The sequence below is a fragment of the Macaca thibetana genome, chromosome 16, assembly GCF_024542745.1.
Source record: "Macaca thibetana thibetana isolate TM-01 chromosome 16, ASM2454274v1, whole genome shotgun sequence".
NCBI lineage: Eukaryota > Metazoa > Chordata > Mammalia > Primates > Cercopithecidae > Macaca > Macaca thibetana.
This window is the reverse complement of record NC_065593.1, coordinates 66,486,075-66,511,839: the sequence shown is the minus strand read 5'-3', so window position 1 is coordinate 66,511,839 and position 25,765 is coordinate 66,486,075. Positions and strand designations below refer to the sequence as shown.

The following is a 25,765-nucleotide window of genomic DNA, read 5'->3' as shown; positions in this document are numbered from 1 at the left end:
GGGAGGAGAGAAAAGACAGGATCAAATGGGACTCCAGGTCTTCCAGGGGCAGCCTCTGGTCCTGGCCATCCCTTCCCAGGTCTTGCCTGGCGGGCCATGGCCCCTTCTCACAGGAGGGGCTGACATCCAATACCTAGGCGGAACTTCACTTTGCCGAAACAAGGAGGCGTTCCGCAACACAAGGCTTGTCAGATGGAACAACACCCTGGAAGGGTTGTGTAAGAGGCTCACTGGGACACAGGCCACGACTCTAAGAGGTGAGGAACTCTGGCTTTTGTCATCAGAGAAAAATCCAGTACTTTCTGGAACACTCGCCAGCCTTATCCTGCAAAGACAGGAAAGTGCAGGGAAGGCGGAAGACTGTTTCATTCAAACCGTGGCAGGGCTGAGGGCAGCCAAGTGAATGGGCAAGAACGGCGACTTCTTAGATACACGTGGTTACATGTTCCAGGCAGCACTTCAACGCCGACTGTGTTGTGATTTCAGCTGACTTTAGTACTCTTGGGGATCTTTCAACTCCTTCATGTGCCATGCTCAAAAGCCCTTGCGTCTGGAAGTGTGCTACGTGCGCAAGGAGGTTAAGGCTCACTGCTGTAATATTCTGAGCCTGACTAGCCACAATCAAAAACCAAAAACAAGGCCAGGTACAGTGGCTCACACCTGTAATTCCAGCACTTTGGGAGGCTGAGGTGGGTGGATCACCTGTGGTCAGGAGTTCAAGACCAGCCTGGCCAACATGGTGAAACCCCATCTCTACTAAAAATACAAAAATTAGCCAGGCGTGGTGGTGGGCACCTGTAGTCCCAGCTACTCAGGAGGCTGAGGCAGACAGAATAGCTTGAACCTGGGAGGTAGAGGTTGCAGTGAGCTGAGATTACGCCACTGCATTCCAGCCTGGGTGACAGAGCAAGACTCTGTCTCAAAAAAACAAACAAAGAAACAAACAAACCCAGGAAGGGAACATGAAATGTCGCCATTATGACTCCTGTACCATTTATGTATCTGTGTCAAATATCTCCTTAAAATACCTGGGTGTAGTGGGATCATACTTTCAAGATGGAAAGACCAAATTAAGGGACTTGCCCTAGGTCATGGATTGAAGCCAGGGTTTAATTCCCACCCCAGGGCTCCATCCACTTAAATAGCAATGTACTATCAAAAGTAGGGGGCATCACAGGAAAAACACTGAATATGTAATTTGTGTATACACATATATATCTACACACACATATATTTTTATAGGTTATATTCACATCTATTGTCATTCCATGTATTAATTACTAAGTTTTAGTTTAGACACACACACACACACACACACACACACACGCATGCACAAGTTTTGGTGTGTTCTTTCTAAATCCCAGTGGATTTTTTTTTTTTCTTTTTTTTGAGACAGAGTTTCACTCTTGTTGCCCATGCTGGAATGCAGTGGTGCAATCTCAGCTCACTGCACCTCCACCTCCCGGATTCAAGTAATTCTCCTGCCTCAGCCTCCCGAGTAGCTGGGATTACACATACCCGCTACCACACGTGGCTAATTTTTGTATTTTTTTAAGTAGAGATGGGGTTCCACCATGTTGGCCAGGTTGGTCTCGAACTCCTGACCTCAGGTGATCCATCTATCTGGGCCTCCCAAAGTGCTGGGATTACAGGCGTGAACCACCATGCCTGTCCCCAGTGGATTTTCTTAGGTACTCCTGGGGGTGCTAAAATGCAGCACTCACTGTGTCACATGACTCCCACTGAGATTCAGAGATGGCAGACATCTGGCAGAGGATCCAACCCAGTGGTCTTGATTAGGCTGTTGGGGCCAGGAGAGGTGACTTGCCAAAGGCCACAGAACTCACAAGGAGCCGGTTGGTGCTGGAGCCCAAGTCTCTTGACTCCCACCCCAAAGCTCTTCCCCAGATAACACCTAGATGGGCTCACTGCCAGGCACCAGGGCAACTTTCTGATGTTTGCTACCATCTTGCCCAAATTAAGAGCTGGGAAAGAGAAGAGGGAAGGACCTTCCTCCCACTGAGCAATTGGCACTAGGTGCCACCAGGCAGGGAGAATATTACAAAACTCGGATCCAAGAGCTGCTCAGAGTCAAAATCGTCCCAGGGTGGGGTGGTCTTGTGGTACCGGAAACTCTGGCAAAATTTCTTGAAATAATGGCTTTAAAATAAATGATGGTTCTGGCCGGATGTGGTGGCTCACGCCTGTAATGCCAACACTTTGGGAGGCCGAGGTGGGTGGATCACCTGAGGTCAGGAGTTTGAGACCAGCCTGGCCAACATGGTGAAACCCCATCTCAACTAATAATACAAAAAAATTAGCCAGGCATGGTGGTGGGTGCCTGTAATCCCAGCTACTAGGGAGGCTGAGGCAGGAGAACTGCTTGAACCTGGGAGGTGGAGGTTGCAGTGCACCGAGATCGCGCCACTGCACTCCAGCCCGGGCAACAAGAGTGAAACTCCATCTCCAAAAAAAAAAAAAAAAAAAAAAAAAAAACCCAAAAAACAAAAAGAATGATGGTTTTAAAATGAATATGATTCAAAGTTTCCTCAAATAATGGCTTTAAAATGAATGTGATTTAAATGAATATGATTTACCTCCTAGAACTTAACCCTGTGGAACTATTTCAAAGGAGAAAAAAGTCACGCACATATTTGTTGAAGCCTTATTCATAATAGCGAAAGACTGGAGACAGGCCAGGCACAGTGGCTCACACCTGTAATCCCAGCACTTTAGGAGGCCAAGGCGGGTGGATCACGAGGTCAGGAGTTTGAGACCAGCCTGACCAACATGGTGAAACCCTGTCTCTACTAAAAAAAAAAAAAAAAAATTGGCTGGGCATGGTGGTGCACACCTGTAATCCCAGCTACTCAGGAGGCTGAGGCAGGAGAATGGCTTGAACCCGGGAAGCAGAGGTTGCAGTGCACCGAGATCACACCATTGCACTCCAGCCTGGGAGACAGAGAGAGACTCCATCTCAAAAAAAAAAAAAAAAAAAAAGAAAGAAAGAAAAAAAAGAAAGAAAGACTGGAGACAGCCTAATGCCCAGTGATAGAGGAATGGCTAAGAAAGCTGGAAGCCATTAACTCAGAGCACCATTCAGCAGTCACGGAAATTGAGAACTATGAAGACCATAGACAACATGGACCAAATGTTTACCAAATGGCATTAAATGGAAGCGCAAACAAAAGGCAGAACAGAGGCCGAGGCGAAGGTCAGGAGTGCAGGACCACCCTGGCCAACACGTTGAAACCCCGTCTCTACTATTAAAACAATACACAAGGCCGGGCGCGGTGGCTCATGCCTGTAATCCCAGCACTTTGGAAGGTTAGGCAGGCGGATCACTTGAGATCAGGAGTTTGAGACCAGCCTGGCCAACACGGTGAAACCCCATCTCTACTAAAAATACAAAAATTAGTCGGGTGTGGTGGCAGGCACCTGTAATCCCAGTCACTCAGGAGGTGGAGGCAGGAGAATTGCTTGAACCTGGGAGGCGGAGGTTGCAGTGAGCCGAGGTGGCACCATTGCACTCCAGCCTGGGGGACAAGAGCGAGACTTCGTCTCAAAAACAAAGAAACAAAAAAACCCCACAAATTAGCCAAGTGTTGTGGCACGTGCCTGTAATACCAGCTACATGGGAGGCTGAGGCGGGAGAATCTCTTGAACCTGAGAGGCGGAGGTTGCAGTGAGCTGAGATCACGCCACGGCACTCCAGCCTGGGCAATAGAGTGAGACTCTTGTCTCAAAAAAATAAATAAAAATTAAAAATAAATAGAAAAAAAGGCAGAACATATACTTGTTTATGCATAGTGGTTACAACTCTACACAAATATGCATCTGTGAATAAAGACTAAAAGGGCACACAGGAGAAATTAAGAAGTTATGTTAGCCTTGAGAGGAAAACAGGCTTCTTTTTCTTTATTTTTATGTATATATGTGTGTATGTATGTATGTATGTATTTTCGAGACAGAGTTTTGCTCTATCGCCCAGGCTGGAGTGTAGTGGCACCATCTCGGCTCACTGCAACCTCCAACCCCTAGGTTCAAGCGATTCTCCTGCCTCAGTCTCCCAAGTAGGTGGGATTACAGGTGCACACGCCACAACAGCCGGTTAATTTTTGTATTTTCAGTAGAGACAGGGTTTCCTCATGTTGACCAGGCTGGTCTTGAACTCCTGATCTCAAGCAATCCACCCGCCTTGGCCTCCCCAAGTGCTGGGATTACAGGTGTGAGCCACCGCACCAGGCCTTTTTCTTTTTTCTTTTCTTTTCTTTTTTAAAAACCGACAACAAAAACCCACAGTATCAAAGGTTTAAAGAAAAGGCATTCATTTCAAAACCAGCTCAAGACTATCTGGTTCTCTGGATTTGGCAGCTGCATCACAGCATAAGATGCCAACTGGGGACTAAGTGAGAACCGGTCTCCATCCATACTCTGCCTGTCTTGTGTCAAAATCTCCCACTGATGTCTGTTCTCTCTCTTCCTCCCTGAAAATCTCCCCAAGCCAGACATGTTTATTAGGTCCTTGTTTTATTCTAAGTTGCCTGGGAGGAGGAAGCGGGCAAGCTTTAATAACCTGACATCAGGGGACACAAGGAGATCGGGACCCTCTCAAAAAACAGAACTCACTCTCCAACAGCTGCTTCCTGATGCTTAAGCCTCCCCAGCTGAGCAGGAGACGAGTGATAAGGATCACTCCCACCCCACCGGAGATCGGCCTGTTTCCAGTGACACTGAAGCTCCAAGCTGGAGGCCAGCCTCCCACATAACAGTGGGATCCTCTCAGAGATATCCTGTGCAGGATGAGGTTTTACTTCTGCTTCTACAGCCCTAGCTTGGCTAGACTGTCACTGCAAGGGAGCCGAGAAAATAAGAAGGGGTCACATGAGGTCAACCAGCACCCAGGGGCTCCAGCCACCACTGACCGCCAAGCTGTGTGGAGAATTAGATCATCCCTGGGGGTAGATCTCACATGAGGGCAACCAGCACCCAGGGGCTCCAGCCACCACTGACTGCCAAGCTGTGTGCAGAATGAGATCATTCCTGGGGGTAGCTCTCTAATGGGGAAGGCACTAAAGTGAGTCTTAGCTCCAAGAGTCAGAGGAACAGGCTCCCTAATCCCCTCCTACCCTGTCCCTCCAGTACACCTCCTCACTCTCCAGTTCTCATTCACCAGGGTCTGCCGCGTGCCAAGCATTGTACTGAGGACAACATACATTTATGTCCTTGAAACTCAAAGGAAACTTGCAAGGAGGCTGCCCTGATTGCCCCTATTTTAAAGAAAGAGAAACGGAGAGTCAGACAGAGTGAATTATTTTACTCTCACATCTCACAGCTTTATTTATTTATTTATTTTTGTTGTTGAGATACGGCATTGCTGTCACCCAGGCTGGAGTGTAGTGGTGCTATCATGGCTCACTGCAGCCTCAACTTCCTGGGCTCAAGTGATCCTCCCTGGCCTGTCTCCCAAGTAGCTGGGGCTACAGGTGGGCACCACCATGCCTGGCTTATTAAAAATAAATAAGTAAATTTATATATATACACACACACACACACACACACACACACACACATATATATATATATATATATTTTTTTTTTAGTAGAGATGGCGTCTCGCTATGTTGCCCAGGCTAGTCTTGAACTCCTAGCTTCGAGTGATCTTCCTGCTTCAGCCTCCCAAAGTGTGGGATTACAAGCATGAACCATTGCGCCCCACACCCAGCCTCTCACATTTTTTTTTTTGAGACGGAGTCTCGCTCTAGCCCAGGCTGGAGTACAGTGGCCGGATCTCAGCTCACTGCAAGCTCCGCCTCCCGGGTTTACGCCATTCTCCTGCCTCAGCCTCCCGAGTAGCTGGGACTACAGGCGCCTGCCACCTCGCCCGGCTAGTTTTTTGTATTCTTTAGTAGAGACGGGGTTTCACCGTGTTAGCCAGGATGGTCTCGATCTCCTGACCTCGCGATCCACCCGTCTCGGCCTCCCAAAGTGCTGGGATTACAGGCTTGAGCCACCGCGCCCGGCATGCCTCTCACAACTTCTAAGTGGTGACTTGAGCCCATTTCTGGCAGACCTTGGAGCATGTGATTTTCCATATAAAGTGATGCAGCCCGGCCTATGCAGGTGTCTGCAGCTGAGGATGTGCACGTGGAGCAGGGTGGGATAGGAAGGGTCTGCAAGCCGGTTAATCTAAGACTCTTGGAGCTAAGACTCATGTTACTGCCTCCCTCATTAAAGCTCTCTCCCCAGGCATGGCTGCATTTGAAACCTCCTCAAAGGAGATTTTCTTTACCCAGAAGCCCATTCCCACTTCGGGCTCTCAGGAACCTCCCAGTGTTCTGGTGTTCTGGGAGGTGAGGGGTGGGGAGGATCACCCTGAAGCACAAGCCAGGCGCTGCTGGCACAGTCAGGAGTAGATCAGCATAAGGCCTCGCTTCTAGTGTGTTCCTGTCTGCTCTGTCCAAACTCCATCTTGTGTTCCTTGGTTATTCCAGCTCCCAGGAAGAAAAACCAGAACCGTGACCCAACACCACTTGCCGCACCCTCACTGCCCCACGTGCCAATCCATGCCAGGCTCGTTGATGCAAACATGCCACTGCACAGCCACCTGGGGCAGATCCCACTTCCTGGAGATGAACATCCTCTACTTTGGCGGCCCCTTCCTGGAAGGAAGACAAAGGGGCAAGGTCCCAGATTTCATGACATGTCTTCCCCCCACTACCCCCAGCCTCCAAGCTACAAGACGGTGCCTATTCCCCAGGTATCCCTACCGGGTGTGGGGGAGGGAGGGAGGAGTCTACTGGGAAGGGGGGTCAATCAGGGAGAGCAGGGATCATAGAGTGACCTGGACAAGGAATAAAGCAATAAGGCACACCAGAACCTCCCAGCTACTTCCACTTTCTGCCATCTCTCTATGGGTTAATAATAATTGACCCTCCACTGTCCACCTGCCACATGTGTGGCTTCTGAGCACTTGAAATGTGGCCAGTATGGAATAATAAACACTGGAGATTGGGAGATCAGGAGGGTGGGAACCCAGTGAGGGATGAGAAGTTGCTTAATGGGTACAATGTACACGATTGGGTGAAGGTTACACTACAAGTCCAGACTTCACACTACACAATATATCCACGTAACAAAATGATACTTGCCCTCCTTATATTTGTAGAAATAAAAATAAATACATAAAAGTAAAAAATAGGCTGGGCACGGTGGCTCACGCCTGTAATCCCAGCACTTTGCGAGGCTGAGTCAGGCAGATCAGCTGAGGTCAGCAGTTCGAAATCAGACTGGCCAACATGGTGAAACCCCATCTCTATTAAAATACAAAATTTGGCCAGGCATGGTGGTTCACACCTGTAATCCCAGCACTTTGGGAGGCCGAGGCAGGTGGATCACGAGGTCAGGAAATCGAGACCATCCTGGCTAACACCGTGAAACCCCGTCTCTACTAAAAATACAAAAAATTAGCCGGGCATGGTGGCGGGCGCCTGTAGTCCCAGCTACTCAGGAGGCTGAGGCGGGAGAATGGTGTGAACCTGGGAGGCAGAGCTTACAGTGAGCCAAGATCGCACCACTGCACTCCAGCCTGGGCGACAGAGCGAGACTCCGTTTCCAAAAAAAAAAAAAAAAAAAAAAAAAATAGGCTGAGCGCAGTGGCTTACGCCTGTAATCCCAGCACTTTGGGAGGCTGAGTCAGGCAGATCACCTGAGGTCAGGAGTTCGAAACCAGATTGGCCAACATGGTGAAACCCCGTCTCTATTAAAATACAAAATTAGCCAGGCATGGTGGCATGCACCTGTAATCCCAGCTACTTGGGAGGCTGAGGTAGGAGAACTGCTTGAACCTGGGAGGCGGAGTTTGCAGTGAGCCGAGATCACGCCATTGCACTCCAGCCTGGGCAAAAAAGAGTGAAACTCCGTCTCAAAAGAATTAAAAAAAAAAAAAAAAAAAAAAAAATCTGGCAAGTCCAAATGGATACGTGCTCAAGTAGAAAATGCACACTGGACTTCTAAGATTTAGTATAAAAAAAGAGGATGTAGGCCGGGCGCGGTGGCTCAAGCCTGTAATCCCAGCACTTTGGGAGGCCGAGACGGGCGGATCACGAGGTCAGGAGTTCGAGACCATCCTGGCTAACACGGTGAAACCCCGTCTCTACTAAAAAATACAAAAAAAAAAACTAGCCGGGCGAGGTGGCGGGCGCCTGTAGTCCCGGCTACTCGGGAGGCTGAGGCAGGAGAATGGCGTAAAAACCCGGGAGGCAGAGCTTGCAGTGAGCTGAGATCCGGCCACTGCACTCCAGCCTGGGCGACACAGCGAGACTCCGTCTCAAAAAAAAAAAAAAAAAAAAAAAAAAAAAAGAGGATGTATAAAATATCTCATTAACATTTTTATACCGATGATATGTTAAAACGATATTTTGAATATAGTGAGTCAAAATGTACCATCTATTTCCTCTTACTTGTTAAAATGTAACTATTAGGCCGTGCGCGGTGGCTCAAGCCTGTAATCCCAGCACTTTGGGAGGCCGAGACGGGTGGATCACGAGGTCAGGAGATCGAGACCATCCTGGCTAACACGGTGAAACCCCGTCTCTACTAAAAAATACAAAAAACTAGCCGGGCGAGGTGGCAGGCACCTGTAGTCCCAGCTACTCAGGATGCTGAGGCAGGAGAATGGCGTGAACCCAGGAGGCGGAGCTTGCAGTGAGCCGAGATCCGGCCACTGCACTCCAGCCTGGGTGACAGAGCGAGACTCCGTCTCAAAAAAAAAAAAAAAAGGTAACTATTAAACTATAAATTATGTATGGCACTTGCCTAAGACTTCTGTTAGAGAGCAATAATTTAGACATTTTCCCCCTTATTACACAAGCAGCATGTTCCTTGTAGATGGATAAATAAAACCAACCATTGTTCACAGCTGGGTCAAAATATTTACATGTTAACAATTTATGCTACATTGTTTTAAATTAAATCTTAATATCTAATTTTTACATCCAATCAGGCACTGAATGGCTAGGTTGTTTCCATTTTCAGTTGAAACTCTGTAAGGTCTTTTCAGGCAATTATGTGCATATCCTTAACTATTTCTAAATGATACATTCTTGTGAGTCTGCCCCCAGGCTGGAGTGCAGTGGTGTTATCTCAGCTCACTGCAACCTTCCACTCCTGGGTTCAAGCAATTCTTGTACCTCAGCCTCCCAAGTAGCAGGGACTACAGGCACGTGCCAACCATGCCCATTTTTTTTTTTTTTTTGAGGCTGAGTCTGTGTTGCCCAGGCTGGAGTGCAGTGGTATGGTCTCAGCTCACTGCAACCTCTGCCTCCCGGGTTCAAGTGATTCTTGTGCCTCAGCATCCAGGCGTGCGCTGCCATGCCCAGCTAATTTTTGTATTTTTAGTAGAGACAGGGTTTCACCATGTTGGTCAGGCTGGTCTTGAACCCTTGACCTCAGGTGATCCACCTGCCTCAGCCTCCCAAAGTGCTGGGATTACAGGCGTGAGCCTACAGAGGTGAGCCACCATGCCCTGCCTGCCTGGCTAATTTTTGTATTTTTAGTAGAGATAGGGTTTCACTGTGTTGGCCAGGCTGGTCTGGAACTCCTGACCTCAGGTGATCCACCTGCCTCGGCCTCCCAAAGTGCTAGGGTTATAAGTGTGAGCCACTGCACTCGGCCGGGAAGATACCTTCCCCCCCCCCCCAATATATTTAATGGCCACCCCACCAAGCTTATACTACCTTACATGCTCTCATCAATTATATCAATTATATGATTATCTTTTCAGCTTTGGAAGTAGATAAGCTCATCATCTGCAACTAATAATAATTTTGCCTCTTCCATTCCTCATTATCTTGTTATATTTGTTACATTGCCAATATAAGGTTGAATAATACCACTGACATGAAACATCTCTGTTTCTGGCATTTACAGTGATACCCTAAACCTCTGGCATCTAATCCAGCAGCCACAAGCCACATAAGGCTACTGAGTACTTAACATGTGGCTACTGTGATTAAGGAGCTGAATTTTTAATTTAATTTTTTTGATACAGGGTCTCGCTCTGTTAACCAGGCTCGAGTCCAGTGGCACAATCACAGCTCATTGTAACCTCAACCTCCTAGGCTCAAGCAATCCTTCTACCTCAGTCCTGAGTAGCTGGGACTACAGGTGTGCACCACTATGTTGCCCAGGCAAGTTTTAAAATTCCTGTCCTCAAGTGTAATCCCAAAGTTCTGGGATTACAGATGTGAGCCACCACACGTGGCCAGAATTTTAAATTTTAATTATTTTACATTTAAAAATTGATAATTGGCCAGGCACGGTGGCTCACGCCTGTAATCCCAGCACTTTGGGAGGCCGAGGCGGATGGATCACCTGAGGTCGGGAGTTCGAGACCAACTTGACCAACATGGAGAAACCCTGTCTCTACTAAAAATACAAAATTAGCTGGGTGTGGTGGCGCATGCTTGTAATCCTAGTTACTCGGGACGCTGAAGGCAGGAGAATGGCTTGAACCCAGGAAGCAGAGGTTGCGGTGAGCTGAGATCGTACCATTGCACTCCAGCCTGGGCAACAAGAGTGAAACTCTGTCTCAAAAACAATCAAACAAAAACTGATAATTGGCCGGGCACAGTGGCTCACACCTGTAATCCCAGCACTTTGGGAGGCCGAGACGGGCGGATCACGAGGTCAGGAGATCGAGACCATCCTGGCTAACACAGTGAAACCCCGTCTCTACTAAAAAATACAAAAAACTAGCCGGGCGAGGTGGCAGGCGCCTGTAGTCCCAGCTACTTGGGAGGCTGAGGCAGGAGAATGGCGTAGACCCGGGAGGTGGAGCTTGCAGTGAGCTGAGATCCGGCCACTGCACTCCAGCCTGGGCGACAGAGCGAGACTCCGTCTCAAAAAAAAAAAAAAAAAAAAGAAAACAAAGTTCCATGTGTGACTAATGTCACATTCTTATTGACAACACCGTCCTAGGGCTAGTCCCATTGATCATCCTGCTCACTGTGATTTAAATATCACACAAGTATTCTCCACCACCTTAAGGAATTCACAATTCTTACAGTTTATGGGAAAATGATGCCAATAACTCACTCAGCCAAGCTGAGTTATGGGAAAACACACTACGGCTTAAAATAATTTACCCTTTAATTGCTGGAAGATATAGCGTAAGGAGTCTAGTCTAGTTTAAATGGTGACTCATTATCAAGAACATTCTGGAATAACATCTCCCCAGGTGGATCCCAACAGATAGCAAGACTGTGTGCTGAGGAACCCACTCTGGGAAAAACTATTCTAGACCCTGCCTAACAAGGGGTAGACCCCTCCCCAGACTCTGCAGTAACTATTCCTGGGCCATACGTCATGGAAGAAATACAAGAAAGAACTAAGATCTGTTGAGCTTTTTACTCTGCACCAGGCATTGTGTTGGACGATTTATTTTGATTAAACTGTCTCTTTTCTTCTTCTTCTTCTTTTCCTTTTTTTTCTTCTGAGAGAGGGTCTTGCTTTGTCCTTCAGGCTGGACTACAGTGTAGTGGTGCAATCAAGGCTCACTGTAACTTCAAACTTCTGGGCTCAAGCCATCCTCCTACCTTCTGCTTCCCAAAGTGCTGGGATGATAGGCACGAGCCACCACAGCCTGCCTTTCTTTAAACTTTGTAGTCATAACACGGTCCTAGGCATTGGAAAGACTTTATCTCATGTATTCTTCCCAACAATCCCACGGAGTTGTCATTACCATCTCCAGCTCGCAGATAAGAGCACTGAGGCTTAGAAGGGCACATGGTTTACTCAAGTCACACACAGTTGCTAAGGACAGAGAGATCCAAGAATCCAGATGTGCTGGACTCTGGGTTTTTTCCACTCCACCATAAGGAACATCAGCAGAGGGGGCAGCGAGGGGGACAGTGGATCATAAGCGTCCCTGGGGCTCAGGCCTGGGAGGGCTGCTGAAGGCTCTGGATGCATGAGTACACACAGCACACAAAGTTTTGCACACAATTTCAGGTTAACATCTCCTGACTCTGAGCACCTCATTCCCCACCACTCCAGGGAACGTATAGATTAATCCTGGGAAATACAGACCACAGCCCAGCACCCCAGGTCCATCCAGGGGAGCCCTCTGCTCCTTGTGGGCTGGGAACCGGCCGCCCTGCTTGTCTCCTTCATCTTCGTTCCTGCACCCACCTCATCCTTATCCTCATCCTCATCCCAGAACCACAGGCTTCAGACCAGGGGGGAAGCAGGTCAGCAGGAGGTGAAGGGGAAACCTTCCCTCACCTCCTGGGAATTAGAACAGCACAGAGAGGGGAAGAAAAAGGAGCCAAGACCTGGGAGTGACCGGAAGCAACGACGGAGGAGTCAAGACGATGAGGAGCCAGTGACTCAAGGACATCCGGCAACTTCACTTGATTACAGGGCCCTTCCTGGAAACGCGTGCTTCCCGGAGCCACTACCTGACGCCAGCCACCAGCAGAGGGACGATCTGGGCCAGGCAGGATGGATGCCTGGTGGGAGGCCCCACTGCCCTCACACAGGCTGGGCCCTCCTCTGGGAGTGGTGCTACTACTGGGCAGCAGGGTGCCTCCCTTCTGCTCAGGATCGCAGAAGAAAGTGCCGCGCTTGAAATCAGATCTGCCAGCCCTCGTTTGGTTTCACTTTGCCTCTCCTAAGAGCCGGGTGCTCAGCTAAGAAGTGGGAATTTCACGGCCACCTGGGGGTCTCCAGAGGGAGACTGGCAGATCTAAACTCCCTCCAGAGTAGGCAGGCGAAATCTTGCATCTTGGCCCTGCCGGAACTTGGGGACAAAGAGCCCCACTCCCTAGGTCACAAGCTGGCCTCAGTTTCCTCATTAGCTCTCAGAGCAACTGATAACATTTCGTACCTCCCAAGTGCTGTGCTAGGGTGAGCACAATTCCACGTGTGCTATAAAGATGATGCTGTCACACCCAGTGACACTCCAGCCACTGTCACTTCCCAAACTTCACAGAGAACACCCACCTGAGAGCACCTAATTCAAAAGTCTGTTCAGTGAAACGGGCTGAGACAATGGGTTGACCCTTTTCAAAGTCCTGGGGGTTCCCAGGATTATCTGATGCGGGGGGAAGGGTCCCCCAAGCTGCTGAAGACCAGGTACAGATTCTGCCCTCCTTCTGTAGTCTCGGCCAGCAGTGGGGGGCAGGAAACCCTCCGATCTGGTTTCTTTCCTGATCTGAGTTCCCTCATCCCATCACTTTTCAACCTTTAGTGATGCCAGAGAGAGGAGCCTGGCTCTTCTCAGACAAGATGGTGAGGTGGAGGTGGCAAAAGAGAAGCTCCTCCATTCCTTCCTAGGATAAGGGTAAAAGACAACTCAGGAATTTGCAGGACCCCGGGTGCTACTAATGCACAGGTCAGGCACCACGGCTCACGCCTGAAATCTCAGCACATTGGGAGGCAGAGGCAGAAGCGGGAGGATTGCTTGCGCCCGGGAGCTTGAGACAAGCCTGAGCAGCACAGTGAGACCCTGTCTCTAAACAACAACAACAACAACAACAACAACAACAAATTTAAATTAGCCAGGCAGGGTGGCACACATCTGTAGTCTCAGCTACTCAAGGCTGAGGTGGGAGGATCTCTTGAGTCCAGGAATTTGAGGCTGTAGTGAGCTGTGATCACAACACTGCACTCCGGCCTGGCCAACAGAGCAAAAAGCCTGCTCAAAACAAAAAATAATGCACAGAACTTCAACATGATCAACCCCCAGTAAAATATAATCTGATCCTTTGAACCTAACCAGATTCTCCTTAGAGGTATCCACAAATTGTACTGCAAGCCTCTAGGCTCTGTTTGGGCTCTCTTGGGCTCTCTACTCCTTGTACCATTTGACAAAGCCTTAAACCCAATTCCAGGACTTGAGGGGAATAGTTCCCTTTCTGATGCTTCAGGGTTGGAGGCAACAGTGTAAGGAAAGAAGAACGGTTGCACTGAGTGAGGACTCGAGGTAGAGAGGAAGGACAGGCAGGGAAGAGAAGCTGGCACACAGAACCTGGCTTCGGTGGCACACCTGGAGAGATTCAAAGCTGGGGTCTCCAGACCAAGGTCAGTGACTACCAGAACTGCAGGGGTCGGGCAAAAGGAGAACCCGGAGTCTCATCCTGCGAGGTTGGAGGCTGCCCCAGACAACCTCTGCTACTGTGATGGCCAAGGCAGAAGATGGTGGCTGAAGCAGTTCTGGCTGAGCACAGACATCCAGGGATCCTTCATGCCTGGCACTGTAGTTTTTCCAGATGCCTTCAGCTCCATCTTTGGGGTGAAGGGGAAATACTAGGTGTACAGAGCAGTTTCTTTTTTTTTTTTTTTTTTTTTTTTTTTGAGACGGAGTCTCGCTCTGCCGCCCAGGCTGGAGTGCAGTGGCGTGATCTTGGCTCACTGCAAGCTCCGCCTCCCGGGTTCACGCCATTCTCCTGCCTCAGCCTCCCGAGTAGCTGGGACTACAGGCGCCCGCCACCTCGCCCGGCTAGTTTTTTTGTATTTTTTTTAGTAGAGACGGGGTTTCACTGTGTCAGCCAGGATGGTCTCGATCTCCTGACCTCGTGATCCGCCCGTCTCGGCCTCCCAAAGTGCTGGGATTACAGGCTTGAGCCACCGCGCCCGGCCTAAGAGCAGTTTCTTACAGGTGGGTTAAGAATGGTAAGCCTTCATTAATGACCACACCCTAAACTGTGCTCACCTGAACCCCAAAAGAAAGACCCTTCCTCAGCTTGAGTGGAGGCTGACTGGAGATGGCCATTTCCCCTGTTCCTGGCAAGGGAGGGCTTTGGATGCCAGCATTGCCATCCTGGCACAGAGCCCAGAGCTGCAAGTTGGCAGTGCCTGGGGGAGACTCCAGTGTTAAGTTAGTTGGAAGGAAGCCCAAGTCTCCTCAAGGTGGCGTATTTTAAGCTGGAGCTTTAGGGGCACAGTGAGCGGGAATATGGGAAAGTAATGTCTGAATTTCTCTTTTTTTTTTTTTGACAGAGTCTCACTCTATCACCCAGGTTGGAGTGCAGGACACAATCTCAGCTCACTGCAACCTCTACCTCCTGGGTTCAAGCGATTCTTGTGTCTCAGCTTCCCCAGTAGCTGGGATTACAGGTGCCCACCACCACGCCCGGCTAATTTTTGTATTTTTAGTAGAGACAGGGCTTCACCATATTGGCTAGGCTGATCTCGAACTCCTGACCTCAAGTGATCTGCCCGTGTTGGCCTCCCAAAGTGCTGAGATTACAGGCATGAGCCACTGTGCCTGGCCCTAATGTCTGAATTTCCTTCCCAATGCACCGCAAGCAAAAAGGGCTGGGTCCAGTGCCACATGCGGGCTCCTTCCAGCACTACCATCCAGTTCTCTGCCGAGAGAGGGCAGACATGGGTTTGGCCTTCCTGGAGAACCCCAGAAGCACTGGCTGGAGTTGGCCTTCAGGACACTCTGCCGGATGACCCCTCAAAGTGTCCCCAGCTCCAGAATTTGGTTATTTTCCTCACGGTCGAGAAAAATCCTCCAGTACATAGGTCAGAAGACCTACGCAGAGCTCAGGTCAGCTCTGTTTCCAGGGCAAGATTGCTCAACCCTTCTCCCTCCGCCCACAGGCCTTATCTCTGGCATCAACCCAGCTCCCCATTCCTCCAAGGGATGGACTCCTCCCTCCTCCAACAGGGACAAACTCCTCTGAGTCTCCAGAACCAGAATGAGAACACAGAAGGCTGGACTTACTGCCACCCAAGCGCAACCCTGGCCACTCTGGCTTCTGACTTCTTCACTTCGAACCCAATCCAAACATGGGGGCGTGGGATGGGGAAGAGTGAAAGGGAAAGGCCAACATCAAACACTTTTCGGCCACACCTGCGCACAGACAGTCCTGGCCACAGAAATCAGTCAGTCATTCCAAAGGGGTAGAAGGGGTTGGAAGCCCTGGGCCACTGCCAACCCAAGGCCCTTCTGGAAAAGCTCCGGACTTGTAAAGAAGGGTTGGCCAGGGCTGGGTGCAGTGGCTTACACCTACGCCTGTAATCCCAGCACTTTGGGAGGCCAAGGTGGGTGGATTGCCTGAGCTCAGGAGTCTGCGACCAGACTGGGCAACACGGTGAAACCCCGTTTTTACTAAAACACACACAAAAAAATTAGCCAGGCGTGGTGGCATGCACCTATAGTCCCAGCTACTGGGGAGGCTGAGGCAGGAGAATTGCTTGAACCCGGGAGGTGGAGGATGCAGTGAGCCGAGATTGTGCCACTGCACTGCAGCCTGGGTGACAGAGCAAGACTCTGTCTCAGAAAAAAAAAAAAAAAAAGGGCTGGCCAGATGCAGTGGCTCATACCTGTATGCCCAGCACTTCAAAAGGCCAAGGTCCGGGAAGATCCCTTGAGCTCAGGAGTTCAAGACCAGCCTGGGCAACATGGTGAAACTCCACCTCTACAAAAAAATACAAAAAATAGCTGGGCGTGGTGGTGGGCGCCAGTAGTGCCAGCTACTGGGGAGGCTGAAGTGGGAGGATCACTTGAGCCCAGGAGGTCCAGCCTGCAGTGAGCCTTGACGATGACGCTGCACTGCAACCTGGGCGACAGAGCAAGACCTGGTCTCAAAAACATTAATAAATAAAATAAAAATTATTTTTAAAATGAAAAGAATGCTGTAAGATTCCTCTCCCAGGTCAACACTCATTCCCGTGACCTTTATACATGAGACCCCCCCCTTTGCTTGTGGCTCCTTGGTCTCCGGTCCTGTGAGGCACTGTCTGGTTCCAGAGGCACCAGCACAGTGGAGGCAGGGTATAGAGGATAGGGACAAGCACGGTGGGTGGCCAAGGGTAAGAGAGAAAAGAGGGGGAAAAAAGAAGAGGAATGTAAAAAGAGAGAGGCAGAAACCCCAAGAAATGGAAGAATCGTTCATAGTACAGGCCTAGGCTGTACCGCAGAGCAGGAGCAAACTGCCCTCAGTGGCAGGGACCCTAGGACTTCAGGGAGATTTCAGAGGGGAGGCGCTGAGACTCACCCCAGAACCACCACCCATAGGATCACAGTGGCCCCCTCCTAGTCCCTGCAGGGGTCTACCAGGATGCCTGGGAATCTACTTGGGATCTCCCCAAATTCACTGAACTCCCCCCCTTGTGGGAAGGAGCAGCTGTCTTCAAGGAGTGGAGAGGCAAAGTCCAAGTTCAGAGGAGATAAACCACCCCACTAATCAGTCAGTCACACGGGCAGCTCACACAGGGTAGTTGGTGAGAGCAGGAACCGGCAGGGCACCCCCGCATTCAGCAGGCTCTGGCTTCCCAGCAGAGATAGAGCCTCAGGAGATCCTGGTGGATGCCCCATTATTGCTCCAGGAGCCCCTGGGGCTGCCAGGGGTTCTCTCAGGGCCTGGCTCAGTCCCAGCCAACTCCCGATTTCTGGGAGAAATCCGCAGCTCAGCAACCCCTTCCTTTGTGGCCTGTTCTTTGTTCTCTTAAAATTCAGTCCATCCTGCTGGTGGTCCCTCCTCCACCCTAGCCTCAGAAGGGGGCGGGGGCTGCGGGAGTTATTGGAAACCCAGACTGCCAAAGAAGTTGCCTTGCAGGAGGCCCCTGTCACCGGCCCCTCATTGTTTACACTCGCTGGATGGGACCTTTCTCTGGTCCAGATGGCTGCTGGTTTCGGACGAGAGATTTTCCCTCCAGCACACGGGGCCCTCCGGGGAGAGCAGGGGGCTTCGCAGCGAAGGGGCTCCCGAGGACTCCACCCGGATCCAGCTGCTCAGCTATCTGGGCAAACAGTGGGCACCGGGCACCCAGTAAGAGATGTGGGAGCTGGTCAGATTGCAAGGGGTGGGAGTCGTGGAGAGAGAGAAGTTCCAGAGGCAGCAAGAAAAGAAAAGGCATTGTATTTCCCCTCCATTCTCCCAGGGAGAAAAAGAAAACTTCCAAAGCCCAGGCCGCAGTCACTGGGAAAACACAGGCAACCTGGTTTGAGTTAGCAGAGAGCACCCCTCCCCCAGTCCCTCTCGCTCGCTCGCTCTCTCTCTTGCTCTCACACACACACACACACACACGCACTTCAGTCCTCTCCCAGGAAGCCGGCTCAGCCTCAGCCCCGGCTCCCGCCCAGCTCTCCAGCCCTCCTGGCCGGGGCACTCACCGACTGACCGGATCCCCGCGGGCAGGACGGCTCCTAGGGGACGTGCCGGAGGGAGGGGGCAGTTTTGTAACCCCGGCTGGGGGCGCTCCGGGGAGGGGGCGGGGCCAGGGACGGCCGTTCCGCGCGCACCCGCCCCAAGCGGGCGATTAAATCATTAACCAACCGCTCCCGCCAGCGACCCCGCGGAGCGCGCTGAGCTCTGGGTGCACCGGCCCCGTGCGCAGCAGCCTCTCGGGCTCCAAAGGGACGGGCGGCTCGACTGCTCTCCCCCTGCACCCCGCCGGGAGGCGCCTCGACCTCCCGGGCTTCCGAGGGAGCGGGCGGGGCGGGATCCTGGCGGGGAAGGGAAGGGTTCGCGGGGCGGGAGTGGGGGAACGGGGAAGCATTTGTTCCTTTGGCCATTCCCTTCCAGACAGCTCCTTCCCGCTGGCTCCCTGGCCGCGTGACATTGGGTGGCGTGTGCTGCAGTGTGTGTACGAGAGCGAGATGTGTACACGCCTCTGCTCAGGCGGAGAATTCGGTTCTTATTCATGGAGAACTCCGGGCGCACACACGCCCCCCTCGCGGAGATCGCGGGCCGCGCGCCGCCGATTGCTGCCCTCCTGCCCACACCGACACACACCCCATTCCTGGGAAGGGGGAGGCCCTTTAAAACCAGCCCCCAACCCGCCCAGCGGCGCCCTCGGCCAAGCCCAAGAGTTCCAGCGTAGAAAGGAAATCGAGTCCCGGCGATGCTGCGCCCGGCTCCCTGCCACCCCCTCCTCCGCACATCCCGCTCTGCCAGGACACTGGGTGCGCGTCTCCGGGTCCCAGTCACCGCGGCGGGTGCGGAGAGAAGCGCGAGCGCCGAGAAGTGGGGACTCCGCGCCCCTCTCCCCGCGCCGCGGCCTCGCATCCCTAGCTTGGATCCTCTCTGCCCCACAGGGGGGCTCGAGCCCCCCCAAGCCCACCCTGAGCACCCAGCGCGAAGGCGGCTACCACAGCCAGAGGCGGGTACCCGTCGCCTACCTCGGTCCCCGGGGACCCGAGCGCCGACCCAGCTGCGCTGTCTCCTCTGTGGGCTCCGCGCGGCGGCGGGGGTAGCGGCCCCTGTCAGCGCCGGCGTTTGTTTCCCTCTGGCTCTCGGGCTTTCAGGGCTGGGAGCCGCCAGGACACTCCCCTTCCAGGCTCCGCCCGCGCCCTCCCGAGCACCTCTCCGCGCTGATGTCACGGCGCCGCCGCAGCCAATGGCCGTCGGGAACCTCTGCCCGGCTGCTCGGCCTCCTAGGTTCAAACCGAAAGCCTGAGACTTTCCCAACTCCATATGGGGCAGCCTGGGCCAGCCCGGCTTCCGGGAGACACCCCGGCCCAGCCTGCGCTCCGGCCGCGAACCCCCACAGGGGCCCCCAGGGCCAGGGGCGCGGCTCCCTCCGGGGGCCTGGCGCGAGGCTCTCTTAAGGCTCTTCCCCATTCGAGCCAGGACAGGAAACCAAGAACTCCAGCCCAGGTGGCGTCCCTCGTTCTTGCTCCCTCCCGGACCTGCTAACCACCTGGCTCCAGTACTGTTGGGAGTTGGGGGCAGGAGGGCTGACGCCACCAGCTTTGTGGGTGCCATCCCAGACTCTCGCTGGAAACGAGGGAGCAAGGAGGAGCCGGCCAGCCCCGAGGCCAGGCCTGAACTGGGCGTCAGAAGGGTTTCTACAGGGTGACAGCCCTTGAGCTCCCCGCATCCCCAAGTCTGTGCCTTTGCCTCCTAAGTATCAGCTGAGGCTAAATTTGCTCCAGGTGAACGTCAAGGAGATCAACTCCTGAGTCCCAGAGCCTGAATCCAACTCCCAGGCCTTGGACTCCATTCTTTTTAGAGGAATAGTTTCAGTTGAAATGATCATTATCAAGGTACAATGCCAGCTGCGAAGTAGTCAACTAAAAGAAAGTGGACGAGGTGCAAAGTGAAAAGTTCCCTTGCCTCTAGCTAAACCCCAACCTCGGTTTTTAAAGGAAGTGAGGGTGGAGGCCCCAGACTTTCCCTACGGCTTCAAGGTCACTAAGCCCTCAGGGACATTCTGCTTTCTGGGGACTGCACATTTCCGTTTCCCTCTGCAGTGCGACAGCAACCAGCTTTTGAGATCTGATGGTCTGACCACTCCATCCTGCTGTGAAAATTAAATTCTGGGCTGGACACAGTGGCTCATGCCTGTAATCCTAGCATTTTGGGAGGCCAAGGCAAGTGGATCACTTGAGGTCGGGAGTTTGAGACCAGCCTGGCCAACATGGTGAAACCCTATCTCTACTAAAAATACAAAAATTAGCAGGGCGTGGTGGTGGACGCCTGTAATCCCAGCTACTCGGGAGGCTGAAGCAGGAGAATCGCTTGAACCCGGGAGGCGGAGGTTACAGTGAGCCGAGATTGTGCTATTGCACTCTAGCCTGGGTGACAGAGGGAGACTCCATCTCTAAAAAGAAAAAAAGAAAAAAGAAAGGAAAATCAAATTCTGAACTGGACATCTGGAGGAAAGGTAGGGTTCGGAGCCACTTGGGAGGCAGACACAATGTGGATTCGAACCCTGGCGGGGTTATCATGGGTGTAAACCAAAAAGTGACTAAAGCAGGTCTCAATCAAACAGAGATTTAGTTAGCCAAGGTTGAGGATCCACCTGGGAAAAATCACCTTTTTTCCAAAAAGGGTTTCGGGAATTTCCATATTTAAAAGAGAAAAAGCAAACAGGAAAGGAAAAGAAGAGGGAGGGAGGAAAGACATTGAGGTTACAAGCACGTGAAACTCTGATTTAGCATCTGTAAATCTACATTTTATATGAAAAGGAATAGAAGAAAAAGTCAATGATGCATTGTCTCCTGCTCAGTATGTCTATGAGGAGCAAAGGAAATTAGGCTATGACACAGGTTTGTGAAACTGCAGCTGTCTGGAAACAAAAGGAAAGCAGTTTTTGTGGTTTCCAAGCTTAACTTAACTTCCCCACCTCCTTCTTGGTTTTTTTTTTTTTTTTTTTTTTTTGAGACAGGGTCTCGCTCTGTCGCCCAGGCTGGAGTGCAGTGCTACAATCATAGCTCACTATAGCCTTGACCTCCTGGGCTCAAGCGATCCTCCCACCTCACCTTCCTGAGTAGCTGAGACTACAGGCGTGTGCCACCACACCCAGCTACATATTTTGTACTTTTCTTTTGTAGAGATAGGGTGTCGTCATGTTGCCCAGGCTGGTCTCAAACTCCTGAGCTCAAGCAATCCACCCACCTCAACCTCCGAAAATGCTGGGATTAAACTTTCCCTTTGACACAGTGAATCTGGGGTCCCTAGATTCTATTCTCTTTCACATGGGGAAGTCACTGATTCCCACCTCTGACCCTTGGCTAGCCTGGCTCTCCTTATGTGTCAAAAGAGCGCAGGACCCCTTTACTAACCTCGTCTGGAGGGTGTAAAGAGGAATGAGATATCAGGCCTGAAAGCGCTTTATGACTAGAAAGCAACCAGAGTCGAGTTGATTGCTGTCATCATGACCTGGAACCAAAGTTGTCCTCAAAAGAAGTAGGAGCTGCAACAGGACTGTGGGCGAGGCTGGCTAGAGATAGGCTTGGAGATACCTCTGGTTTGGAATTCTAGCTCTGCCATTTATGAGCTGACAAGTTATCCACCAGCTTCCCCATCTGTAAAGTGAGAGCAGCAATCTTTACCTTCCCTTATTGGGGTGAATATTAAAAGAGATCACCTAGGTTGGGTGCAGTGGCTCATACCTGTAATCCCACTGCTTTGGGAGGCTGAGGCCAGAGGATCGCTTGAGCCCAGGAGTTCAAGAGAAACCTGGGCAACATGGTGAAACCCCATCTCTACAAAAATATACAAAAATCAGCCAGGTGTGGTGGTGCATGCCTGTAGTCCCAGCTATTCAGGAGGCTAAGGTGACAGAATCCACTTGAGCCTGGAGGTTGAGGCTACAGTAAGCCAAGATCATGCCATTGCACTCTAGCCTGGGCGACAGAGGGAGACCCTGTCTCAAAAAACAAACAAACAAACAAACAAACAAAGGCACCTGGCCATTTGCTGGGCATATGCAGGCTCTCAGCAGGTCCCCTTCTACCACACTGCTTCCGGGTGGAAGTTCTCCCTGGTTGCTGGCATTCCAGGAACTGTTTCTTCTGAAATCACAGTTTAAGTTAAACACAAAAACAAAAAAACGTTTCTTATTTTCTCAGAGACATCTCCCTCTCCCCATCTCTTTCCTTCCATTTTTTTTTTTTTTTTTGAGACGGAGTCTCACTCTGTGGCCCAGGCTGGAGTGCAGTGGCTGGATCTCGGCTCACTGCAAGCTCCGCCTCCCGGGTTTACGGCATTCTCCTGCCTCGGCCTCCCGAGTAGCTGGGACTACAGGCACCCGCCACCTCGCCTGGCTAGTTTTTTGTATTTTTTTAGTAGAGACAGGGTTTCACCGTGTTAGCCAGGATGGTCTCGATCTCCTGACCTCGTGATCCACCCGTCTCAGCCTCCCAAAGTGCTGGGATTACAGGCTTGAGCCACCGCGCCCGGCCTTTCCTTCCATTTTAAATACATTATTTTGGTTTTCTTTCTTTTTTCTTTTTCTTTTCTTTTTTTTTTTTGAGATGGAGTCTCGCTCTGTTGCCCAGGCTGGAGTGCAGTGGCGCAATCTCTTGGCTCACTGCAAACTCTGCCTCCCGGGTTCACGCCATTCTCCTGCCTCAGCCTCCCGAGTAGCTGGGACTACAGGCACCCGCCACCATGCCCGGCTAATTTTTTTGTATTTGTAGTAGAGACGGGGTTTCACCGTGTTAGCCACGATGGTCTCGATCTCCTGACCTCGTGATCCACCCGCCTCGGCCTCCCAAAGTGCTGGGATTACAGGCGTGAGCCACCAGGCCTGGCCATTTTTTGTTTGTTTGTTTGGTTTTCTTAGGACTAGCTGTTAGTAATCTGTTTTCCTTTTTGTGAGCTTTTAGCTTTGGCTTTCCCAATTATCGTCCATATCAATTAAGTACACCTCCAGGTGTGGTCCCTTTGTAATTCTGCTCCTTATCCAAATTCAGGCTCCTTCCACAAACATTTAACAACAGTGGAGGCTTGCCTTTGGGGACAAAGACAAAGAAGCCCAGTCTCTGCCCTCAGGATGCCTAGAGTAGAAACAAGCAGCTTCAAGAAGGGGCTCAGTAGATGCTTCTAGACTGCATCCTAGCCCTCTGGGGGAAGACATGATTAGAAGAAAGCGCTCATTTTCTTTGACGGTGGGAATCCCAGACTTGTGGATTTCTCTCCGAAGTATCCACGGAAGCTAAGTTTTGCTCCAACCCTTTAGGCTAGAGCTGTCTATGAGTAACCAGAGGAAATTAACAAAATAAAAAATCTGAGGCTTGAATACATACCTACTTGAAATTTCTGGCAAGCTCTAAGCCCCTGACTTTGGAGAGGGATTTGAGGTCTTAACTGCACCCTTGGTGCAACTTGACCTATAAGCCTTTAGGCCTAGGCGTGTGTCTCTGCCTGTCTGGGGCCGCTGGAGCCTGCCTCTGGGACTTGGGCATGCATGATCCTTGCAGCTTCATGGACCTGCCCCTCTCTAATATCCACCCCCACCTCCCAACACAGATTAGGTAGATGCAAAAGTTATTGCGGTGTTTGCCATTACTTTCAATGGCAAAAACCACAATTACTTTTTTGCACCAACATACTACATCCCAGTGTTTGTTAACATTGAGTTCTGGGCATTTTAGTTCACGTTATTTTGTCCCAACTCTGTGAGGTTAATTAGTCCTCTTTCCTTACGGAGGGGTTGGAAGCTCCACTCATTCCAGTCTGGTGTTTGTCCTAGAGTGATCTCAGCTCACTGCAGCCTCTGCCTCCCAGGTTCAAGTGATTCTCCTGCCTCAGCCTCCTGAGTAGCTGGGATTAGAGGTGCCCACCGCCAATTAGTCAATTCCTGGCTTTTTTTTTTTTTTTTTTAAATGTAAGGACGGGTTTCACCATGTTGGCCAGGCTGATCTTGAACTCATGATTTCAAGTGATCTTCCCTCCTCGGCCTCCCAAAGGGCTGGGATTATAGGTGTGAGCCACCGTGCCGAGCTTTCATGTCTATTTTGAGCCCCCCTTCCCCTACTGAGGTGAGACAAGATGGTCCTGGACTGAACCTCAAGGTGCCACCAGGGCTTGATGTCAGCACAGTTTGGGTGGAGCCTTGGTGATCCAGGTCAGGAGCCCATCAGGTGGAGTGGCCTGGCGCTGGGCTATTCACTCCTATGCCTGCTGGAGAGAGGCTCTTTCACGCCTTGCTTCCCCGTTCTTGGGAACCACCTGGAGCCCTTTCATGGGGCTGGGGCAACCTACTGAGCAGCTGGGAAAATCCTGAAGATACCAAACTACTGGCAGAGTGCCTGGGGCTCCAGACAGGACTCCCCCACCACAGTGGGGAAAAGTACCTGCATCTGGGGGCTGTTTCTGTCCCAGGTTTCAGGTGCATAACCCTGATTTTCTGAGGGAGTTAACACACATCAGGGGGCTGGGGCAGCCAGTGCATGCCTAGAGAGTAAAGCAATAGGATTCCCCCTTGGCCCCCTTGGGGACAGCGTGGTGTTCAGTTCATGTTTGAACCTCCAGCGTGAGTTGGCACACAGTGCATTTGCTAGACAAATGAATGAGCAGAGTTCACAGCCCACATCCCTCCCTTCTTCCATTTGCAACCCTAGCCTCGACGAAGCTCTGCGTGGTCACTTTTTCCCTGAAATGAGCTGTAGTGGCCCACAGGGTCACACATCCTCCCAGAACAGCAGCTCCTGAGAGTTCACAGCGCACATGGACTCGGGGGTGAGGGAGGCCACTGTGTCTCAGAGGTCCCCTGGCCCAGAGAGACGCTGTTCACAAGGCTGGGGGCTCTCTGGAGGCAGGAGGTGAAAACAGGACTGAACTAGGCTCAAAGAAGGGATGAGGTGTGTGAAGGAGCAGTAGCAGAGCGGAGAGATCATGAAATTTACAGGAAATGAGTCCAGATGTGGGGCTTAGAACACCTGGGTTGTACATATTGTGTGACCTTGGAGGAGTCGTCTTATCGCTTTGAGTCACACCTGTAAGGGGGGCACGGTAATCGTTCAGGCCATAGGAGGCTGTCAGAAGAATGGAAGGCGATAAGGCGTGTGATCTTGCTTCCTGAAAAGTCTAAAGGAAGGCCCTAGCTACTATTAGGTTGTTACTAAGTTGAGCTTTAGGGTTCTGGATACTGTGGCTCCCTCTTTCCCTCTGCAGGGAAAAGACAGACAGCCAGGCCTCCCCACACCCCACTCAGGAATCTGTCACTGTGCATTGTCAGGTAATTAACAGACCACTCCTGACCACTGAGCTGGGACATTTCCAAGAAAGCAGGAGATGACATTAAATTTCTTGTTCATCCAGGAGGGAGAAAAGAGTAGGCAAGAAAGATACAGGAAAAGCTCTGGGCTGCTGAGAAAATGAGCAGAGAAGTCAACCAAAGGCAGTAAAACCTGCAAGCAGGGGCCCTGGAATGAGTGTTTCCTGTGATCCCTGGATTTCTGAAGCCCAGAGCTTCACCCACTGTGACCCCCGGCAAAAATAGGGGAGCCCAGCCACGCCTCTGAGCAGAGGATTCCACCTGGTGCTCCAAGGGCCTGAGAGTCCAGGTGAGAAAC

General features: G+C 51.3%; 1 protein-coding gene across 4 annotated transcripts in view; it reads right to left on the bottom strand.

Annotated features, from left to right (window-relative positions):
- CDC42EP4 (CDC42 effector protein 4) overlaps positions 1 to 19,338 on the bottom strand; it is a 28,007-nt gene extending 8,669 nt beyond the window's left edge. The window contains exon 1 of one of the 4 annotated variants that reach the window (XM_050765749.1): positions 19,139 to 19,338. The gene's annotated coding sequence lies outside the window, so the exon portion shown is untranslated. Of the gene's footprint in view, positions 1 to 18,130; positions 18,816 to 19,138 lie in introns of those variants that run through there. The other 3 variants (XM_050765753.1, XM_050765750.1, XM_050765752.1) reach the window with 3 other exon arrangements.
- Between the last annotated feature and the right edge of the window lie 6,427 nt (positions 19,339 to 25,765).